This window comes from Neolamprologus multifasciatus, chromosome 8 (assembly GCF_963576455.1).
Source record: "Neolamprologus multifasciatus chromosome 8, fNeoMul1.2, whole genome shotgun sequence".
Classification (NCBI taxonomy): Eukaryota; Metazoa; Chordata; class Actinopteri; order Cichliformes; family Cichlidae; genus Neolamprologus; species Neolamprologus multifasciatus.
The window spans coordinates 13,236,452-13,245,941 of record NC_140446.1 but is presented as its reverse complement, the minus strand read 5'-3'; the positions used below and the strand labels follow the sequence as shown (position 1 = coordinate 13,245,941).

The window sequence follows — 9,490 nt, the reverse complement described above, 5'->3', positions numbered from 1 at the left end:
TTTATAATTATACGGTTCTTGGAGTGAGTACATATACATACACAAGCCCGGGTACAGTTTACCGACGGATGGGTACAGGACCTTGAAATGCACCATGTAGAACGAAAGACCATCGTACGAACAAAGGTTTACCTCACAAATCGTCTTCATAAATACACATATGTTAACCATTTATTAACAGGACCTTTGGTAATTAATTAGTGGAAATAATTTCTGGTAGGCCTTACAGAAATGTAGCAGTGACAATAATATTGTATGTTGTACTGGGCAATTAGTGATACAAAAAAACCCTGTTTTATCCTGTGAATAAAAGTATATGTTTTTGTCAATGTACCATGGTAATAACAGAAGCGAAACGCAATATTCTGTCAGGACAATTCACTATTTATACACAATAAACAAAGGAGCATAGCGCGACAATTTCTGTTCAGCACCAGAATCGCTTGTAACCCATATCACCAATTATGTTATGAAAAATGACGTATTAACTACTACAAAACACTGACCTTTGTGGGAATGCTTGGAGCAGACTGGGAAGTTATATTTGGTCTTTGAATGGCTGCAATGCAGGCCATCCGTCGGCTCTTTGTTACTTCGGAAACATGGCAATTTCTCTTCAACGACGTAATCCGATAACAACCGATCTCTTTACCCGTCGGCTTCCTGTGGCTGTCATGCGACCGGCTATTGCAGTTAATAATACAACAGCTTATTGCCATTTTTTGTGTTTCTTTTTATCGCTGTGTAACTGATTTCAAGCCTGGGTGCGCTAGTACCTCTTGCCACGGGTTCCCAGAATCCTTTGCTCTATTCCAAAATTAGGCCTCAGAACCCAAACGGTGGACTGAAACTGAGTTTGGGTCTCATTTTAATTTGTGGTCACTGTACCAAAAATGTGGTTCATCATAACTATGCAACATTTAAAGATGCAGTTATATTTCTTATTGACATCACCAGAAATTGTGTGTGAATTGTTACGGTAATGTTCAATAAAGAAGTATAATTCTTTTTAAGAACAACAAAAAAACATTTATTATAGAGTAAACTGTGCAATCTGTTTTAATTTAAAACAGTTACAATATTTTGTACTTAGAATCGTTTGATCTGACTTCTTGCAATAAAAATAGAAAATTTGCAATTCTCTAATTCTTAGTAACAAGTCCTTTGTAAAGAATTCAGCTTTTGTGTAAACACCTAAGTTCATCAGATATCCGGGAAACTAGTGACACTGTCGCGTCGTCCATGTTTGCTACAGTCATTGGCTGGAACCTGACAACAGCGCCACCTGAAGGAGGCTTCTCTCTGTCTGATAGCTTGTGTTCTGAGACCTGACACCTGAATTTCTGAGACCTGACACCTGACGACTTTTAGTCTGAGACCTGAGATCTGACATTTTTTTGTTGAGACCTGAGGATGTCCTAAAAATGTACACCGTACTGCAGAGACAGTGCATGATGTAGGATTTTATTTCATTTTCCAGGGCAGTGAATGTAATGTACTGATAACATAAATTATGACAACTTCTTGCAGAGAAAGTTCATCAGCTTACACTATGTTAAAAACGTTAACATAGTGTAAGCATGTTACATAGTGTAAATGTTAAAATAATTTATTTTAATTGTGATTTATAGAGATAGTGGAAGGAGATGCTAAAGAGATAAAAACATGACAACATAAATGTGTAAAAAAAAATGAAAGACCTTGATATGTATATGACTACAATAGATATTGATTCAGTCGTTTGGCAGAATTGCTGACCATAAGGAGGCAACTCCTGTGGTTGCAAAGAGGCTTTGGGTGATAAAGAGGTCAGGGCAACTGTGGAACTGCTCAGCTTAAGATTTCTAAATAGAACTGAACTAATGGATGACATCAGTCTCTTTTTATATACAGTTAGTGATTATAAGCCACTTCTAGCTTCATCAGTTGAGTATATTTTTGTTTTTCCTCTGGAAACTTTTGGAATTCAGGGTTGTCATTCGGTGTGCCTGTGACATTGCTCTAGTTGTAAAAACAAAACAAAATATAGATGTATATGAAAATCTAAAATGTATTCAAAGGCAAAATGGGATGCATAGCTAATAAATAGTAATATGAAAAAAATAACAACTTTGTGTGAATGTAACCTTGTGAAATTTGAAAGTCCTAGTGGCACTACAATGATCATAGTTGCCATCATGCCTAACAAGCATCATCATATCATTTGGAAATGCAATCTGGATCCCAGCTGAAACTGAACAAGGCAGCGATGAAATGCTGCCCCTCTGTGCTCAAACAAACGTTCGCAGCTTGAAAACGAGCATATTTCTAAACCAATGAAAAGAAATATGCTGATTCAGGATTAGCAAGTTCTTTTGAAAGTTGACAGAAAAACCCAGTGCCTAATGTGTGACAGAACCAACGACAGCGGTTTTGCCACCTGCTCTCTGGAGCGGTGGCCCAGTTGTCTAGATGGGTTAAGATGCGGATTATGTTGGGTCGTGCCGGGGGCCCATAGGTGGACACAAGGTGGGCATTTGCGCCAAGCTGACTGGAGGCATGGGTTCCAATCCCACTCCTGACATCACTTGCTTATTAAACATGAGACTGAAATGTTATGTGATGTCTTCCTTCAATAAAGACGTTGCCACTAGATGGCAACTGCTTTGATAAGTTATGAACTTGAAATCTGGTTTACTTAGTGTCGGGGGTGTCACCTACCTGCTTGGTCATTATATGCTTTAATCTACATGCCAAATATCCTTGTGCAATATACTGACCTCAAGTACCTCTCTCATGCGTCTATCGGAGTCTGAATGTTGTTGAGATACCAGACAGCCAAATTCACTCCAGATACAGACTGCTCCGTTACATCTATGTCCACTGTGAATGACCATCTTTGAACAGAGCTGGTGGCATAGGGCACCAACTGTCTGACATCTATAATCCAGTGTTGAGAGACCTTCCCAGAAGCCTTAACGCCCATTCATATCCTGGGCCATTTGACCTCAGGAAATCACATGATAGGTTGGGGCTAGGTTTCACAATGAGCATGTGAAACCTAGTCCCAAAATCCTTGGCTGATTGTGACCTACACCCGTTTTCACACCTTGGCTCGTGTCATTAGAGAGAGGATCATTAGGGGGTCCCTCGTCCCTCTTGGGCGGACACTCCCATAGGCCTTAAATCTGGGACTCTTCACCATTTGACCCTAGAACTGAAGAAGCTTCTCGGATGAGAGGTGAAACGTCTTCAAGCAACTTAAAGAAGTTTAAGGAAGTTTCCAAGCTCCTTAGACTGCAATGACCTGGATGACTGAGAATCTTCACAGACATCCATTACAACTTCCTTCACCAAGTCGATCTCAGCCTGCAAAAATACATAGATCTAAACCTCAAATCTCACAAATGTGCTTTAGATGTGAAGTAGAAGTCAGTTCCTTTCTGTACTGCAACTTGGTCACATTCATTTATCACATAGTTGAAGAAATGTCTCATCACTCATCCAAGTGACTTCTTGAATCTCAGCTGAATATGTGTTGGTAAAGCAGATTACAACAATCTGATCAGTTGTAAAGGTGTCTTGATCTGGTAGTCTGTCATGTGGATTCTGTATCAACAAGGGAAAATGTGTCAGGATGGCCGAGCGGTCTAAGGCGCTGCGTTCAGATTACAGTCTCTCCTGGAGCCGTGGGGTCAAATCCCACGCCTGACATCCCTTGCTTATTAAACTCAAGACTGAAATGTTATGTGATGTCTTCCTTCAATAAAGGAGTTGTCACCAAATGGCAACTGCTTTGATAAGTTATGAACTTGAAATCTGGTTTACTTAGTGTCGGGGGTGTCACCTACCTGCTTGGTCATTGTATGCTTTAATCTACATGCCAAATATCCTTGTGCAATATACTGACCTCAAGTACCTCTCTCATGCGGATTTCAACACACAATCATGTCTAGGGTTTCCAGAGAATGGCACGGAAAAGAGAAAATATCCAGTGAGCGGCAGATCTCTGGTAGAAATGCTTTGCTGATGTCAGAGCTCAAAGGAGGGTGGCCAGAATGAGTTGAGCCTATAGGAAGGCAACAGAAACTCAGATAATGACTTGTTGCAACCAAATTATCAAGAAGAGCATTTCTATAATCACAGTGCATTGAACTATGAAGCAGATGGGTACAGCAGCAGAAGACCACATCAGCTGCCACTCGTACTCTGCAATATTCTTGATATTTATTTAAAATCACCTCTTGATATTTATAATTGAGTGATTTGTATATATTAGTGCTGTTTCTTAAATGTATAAAATCTGTAACATACTGTATTGTTTAAATAGTTTAGTCTGTTACTGTTACCGACTTGGAGCAACTGTAATCCACATTTATTCCCACAAGTAATCTGATTCTGAAGAACAGGAAACTGAGTCTATTATTCACATAGGGTCACCAAGTTTGGACAAGATTGGAAAAAGTTGCCTAGAGTTTCATTTTTTGCTCCACCATTTGGAGAGAGGGTCAGAATTTGGCATAAACAACATGAAAGCCTTGTTGTAACAATCGTTCAGGCAGATGGTGGTGGTAGCATAATGGTGTCAGGGATATTTTCTTTGTCTCCTTGGTACCAAAATCCTTTAAACTCCACAGCCTCCAACTGAATAGTGATGCTGACCATGTCCATCCCTTTATGACCACAGTGTACCCATCTTCTGATGGTTGCTTCCAGTAGGATACCACACCATGTCACAAAGCTCAATCAAGTCTCAAAATAGTTTCTTGAGTTCATTGTACTCAGATGACCTCCATAGTCACAAAAGTCTCAGTCCAATAGAGCATTTGTGGAACGGGAGATTCCCATCATGTCAACACTGACCAAATTCTCTCTGGAATGTTTCCAGTACTGTGTTGAATCTTTGCTGTGAAGAATTAAGAAAAAAGGATGTCCAACCTAAAAGTAGTGAAGTGTTTCAAGTTTCAAGTTTTATTGTCATATGCAAGTTAGCACAGGGTCAACATTGCAATGAAATGTGTTTGACGAGCAGCAGTCACTCAGCAGCATGATACAGTACAGAAAATATAATAAAATATAATAAAATATAATAAATAAATATAAAAATATAAAAATAGTAAGGAGCTAAATATTAGAGAGACATGGTAAAGAGAAAAGATGACTAAATATATATGTATCTATAAATATATGTACACTAGTGATTAAAAAGAAAATCTTGAAAAGAAATATGACGGGAGGGCAGATGGGATATTGCACAGGAATGAGCAGCAGAAAATTACAGTATTGCACTTTAAATATAAATATCAATGACAATAAAGTGAAGTGACCAGTGCAGATTAAACAGAGTACTTGTGAAGCTACAGGGTAGCTTCTGAGTGCTGTGTTGTGTGTGTTTAAGTGTTGTGGTTGAGGTGTCGTACGGCTTGGTGGTAAAAACTGTTTTTAAGTCTTGTAGTCCGAGCAGACAGTCTCCTGTAACGTCTGCCAGATGGTAACAAGGAGAACAGCTGATGTGCTGGGTGGCTGTGGTCCTTGATGATGCTGTGTGCTTTATGGAGGCATCGCTGGAGGTAAATGTCCTGAATGGCAGGAAGCCTCGTGCCAGTGATGTGCTCTGCTGCCTTCACCACCCTCTGTAGTGCTTTACGGCTGCTGGCAGAGCAGCTTCCGTACCAAACTGTGATGCAGCTCGTCAGCAAGCTCTCAATTGCACACCTGTAAAAATTTGAGGTGATGTTGGCATTCATGCTAAACTTCCTCAGCCTCCTCAGGAAGTAAAGCCGCTGGCGAGCTTTCCTGATAGCAGTGTCTGTGTGAAGGGTCCAGGAGAAGTCCTCGGTGATGTTGACTCCAAGGAACTTGAAGCTGCTGACCCTTTCGACCTTGACACCGTTGATGTGGATGGGCTGGTGTTCTCTGACTGGTAGTTTCCGGTAGTCCACTATCATCTCTCTAGTTTTGCTGATGTTGAGAGTCAGTGTCAAGTGACAAACTTAAACAGATTTAGAACATGTTAAAATGCAGTGTGACCCATCACAATCATGAGGACGTAAACATACAGCTGCAGTTATTTATATTTGTTTGTAGATGAAATCAAACCTGTAAAGTCCTGAAGCATTTGTGACAAGCAGCTCATAGTTTTCTCCCTCCTTCACCTCCTCCATCAGCAGAGTGTGAGGGGCCTCCTCATCCAGGCTGCTCTCTGGGAGGAACTCGCAGAACATTGAGCGAGGGCACAGCAAGTAACGTCTTTCTGACTCCTGAGGCCACAGGTTCACCCCAATTAAACCTGCAGGGGCACAGATAATGAGAGCAAATGCTGACCTCATCCACATATAGAAACCCTACAAATGCCCAACTGCAACGGTTTTTAATTAAACAGCTTAAAAATGTAAATGAAGGCTATTACCTTCAGTAGCAGCATAGAAGGGCGAGTAGAAAGGCACTCCTTTGCAGTAACTCTCCCTCAACATTTCACCGTAGATCTGATTGGAGCCTGAGTCCACTGCCAGGACCAGGTTCAGATGAGGCCACAGGCGCTTGGCAATCCCCCTGAAGCCGTCCTGGAAGTGGGCCCGGAGTTGGGGCAGCTCTCTGTGGGTCTGGCTTCATTAGCGCTTCAAGCTTGGCCCTCACTTTGGGCTCCAGAGACAGAGCAGTGCTGATTTTCCCCCGTTCAATGTCCTCCACAAGTTCCTGCCAACGCTCCTATGAGATCGAGAGCATATTAGGGAGAAATGACTTGCCCAAGCCTTTATTCATAAAGCAATTAACACAAATGTTTTAATCAGTCAGTGGGAGCTAAACACCTGACTCAAGATTTCATCTTGTTTTACTAGATGATGTCCCAGTGAGAACGAAATGAGGCACATGTGAAGGACAACAACAGCCTGCTACTGCTCAATGAAACGTTGTCTCTTAAAATAGACAAGAAATAACATTGCTAATGCTTTTCTTTGAAGGATGGAATGGATGAATTACTTTACATACTTTACGGTTTCCCATTAAGTCCTGTTTTTATGCCTCTACTCACATAAAAAAGAAAGAAAAACACAAAAACAACAAAAGTAACTCATTCCAGACAAACAACTGGGTACCTGTAGGGCACTGAAGGCATAGAAAACTGTGGAGGCAAAGTTGGACTCCAGAGTTCCCACATTAGGATCTTTCAGCGCAAAAAGAAGATGCAAATAGAGCGTGTCCTTCTCACTGGGAACCTGAAGAAACATAAGATTTTATTACCGAATCGGTCACACAAAGGCTGACCACTTGTTAGGCTTGCTGATTGTACCTTGAAGGCAGGTGCTGGAGTTGTGTACAGGTTTAGGATGTGGCGTGAGGAGGCTGGTGTCGAGGAGTTTGGTCCGATGGGAATTCCAGCCTCAGACTGCCGAAAAGTAGGAGTGTAAAAGAACTTGGTGGTGCGTTGAAGGCTCTTGGTCTCAGGGAATGCCTGCTGCATGGCATCTAAGCACACAGTCACTCCCTGATGGAAACACACAGCGAGTATTATTAGTAAAATTTCCTTGCGCAGCACATGGGCTACACCGTCATCATCATCATTAAGGAGTGACTTCACCTGCAGGAAGAACTCAGTGTTGGTGTCCTTAGTGCTGAGCAGCATGGCACTGGATCCTGATGTCCCGGAGGTCATGGCCAGAATTAATGGCTTCTCTGCAATGATGAGCTTCTCTTCTCCAGCTGCGATGCGGTTGATTAGGTCTTGATAGTGCGTGTATGTAGTAATAGGATGGCATGCCTGAAATTCTTTAATATCTAGAAAATAAAGAGATTTCATGATTTAAATCAAAACTGTATTGACACCTCTAATTTATCTTTCATCATTTAAGCACAAGTATCAAACAGTCCCCAATTTCAGCATCGCAATTCTCAGGACCTGCTGCATTGTCCGTGCCCATCGGGAACACTGGGACATTTCCCAGTATACTCAGGGTCATTTAATACCCTGGCCTGCTGTGAATAGTTTAAACAGCAACATTACAACAAGCAGAAATGAGTTGGTGGTCCTCTCAGAAACCACACTCTCATCCACAGACTATATGATACTGCTGCTATATGTGCACAGGGCATAGGCAGGTGAACCATGGACACAAGTAAATTCACACTCCAGCAAGACACACAGCACGCAGCAGCTTCTATATCAAAGCTATTTAAGTGAAGCAATGAAATTGTGGAGGGGAAGAAAAAGAGAAAGTCACAAGTAGGCATCTTAACTCTGTGGTAATCAGGATAATTTTCATCTCAGATGATCATAGAAATAGTGTAGTACTTTTTAAATCAATACTAAGGGTGTTGTAGTACAGGAATGAAAGAGTGATACTAAAAAAAAAATATGACTGTAACGTTAATAATACACATATAAACATAAATGATGGTAGTTGTATTTGATTTCATCTCGCTACAGGTGTACAGGCTACATGTGTTTTCAGTGTCAATTATCTGACAAAAAATGAGAAAAATATGAGAAAAATAAACTGATTTTGACTTACAGCATTATTCCTCTTCCCTCCAATATTTCCTACAAATATTACTGTAATAACATAAAATTAATTCATTTGGAAACCCTTTGGCACAACTAAATAACAAATCAGCACATGGAGTTAAGTCTACAAAACAAGCCAAATTCCACTCAATGCATGAAATGCTGTTTTAGTCACCTGTACGCTGAAAATGTCTCGGGGACATTTGTTCATTGAAAACAATAAATTTGATGACACAGGTTTAAAACAAAATAAAAAGAAATTTTAAAAAAGCTTGACTTGCTCACAAAACAATAAAAATTGTGAACAGATAGATGCAGCTTTAATTATTTTTGGATAGCAACACATCTAAAATAGGAATCAAATCAATATGAAGTTGTGATTTGTCGCCGTTCTTTAAGGACTCTGGTGGCAGCTGGTGCACGAGTTTTTTCCTTTAATGTGTCACCCCGGTCTTCCCAAGCGTTAACACTGAATAAACACAAATGTCTTCACACTACCTGCTTGCTAAACTAACGCCATCTACTTCACTGCTTACCTTTTATTGAGCTGAAGTCGTACGGTCTTCCATATACGTATCTCCGTTTTTACGCAAGCGCTTCAGCAGCGTCTCCTGTTGGACTTCTTTGACTTTGAGTGTGTCTGCTTCAAGTTTCCTTCTCTGCCGCCTGCCCAGCCAGCCTACAACCTTCACCGCTACATGCTGGCTCAGAAGGCTGCTTAACGTCCGGTTTTCAACCTTTATCTTCAAGATTAGTGCCATCCCGGCCACAGAGCACAAACCGATGACAGCGGGGAGAGGGGTCGGCATGGTTGTTACACAAGACAAACAAAAACACAGAGGAGCCAGGTGGGGGCGCTGTTAGTCAGCATTAGACCGTTACCTTTCTTCTCATCTACAAACAAGAGTACGCAGTCTACCATGAAAGTGCGCAATCCTGTCGAGACAGGATGGTTTTTATTTCGCTATTTCGCGCACTCATTCACCGCTTACCGGGAATCTGTCCGCT

At 41.2% G+C, this 9,490-nt stretch overlaps 1 pseudogene; it reads right to left on the bottom strand.

The window, feature by feature from the left end:
• Nucleotides 1-5,151: 5,151 nt before the first annotated feature.
• LOC146512650 (uncharacterized) lies at nucleotides 5,152-9,459 on the bottom strand (annotated as a pseudogene).
• Nucleotides 9,460-9,490: the final 31 nt, after the last annotated feature.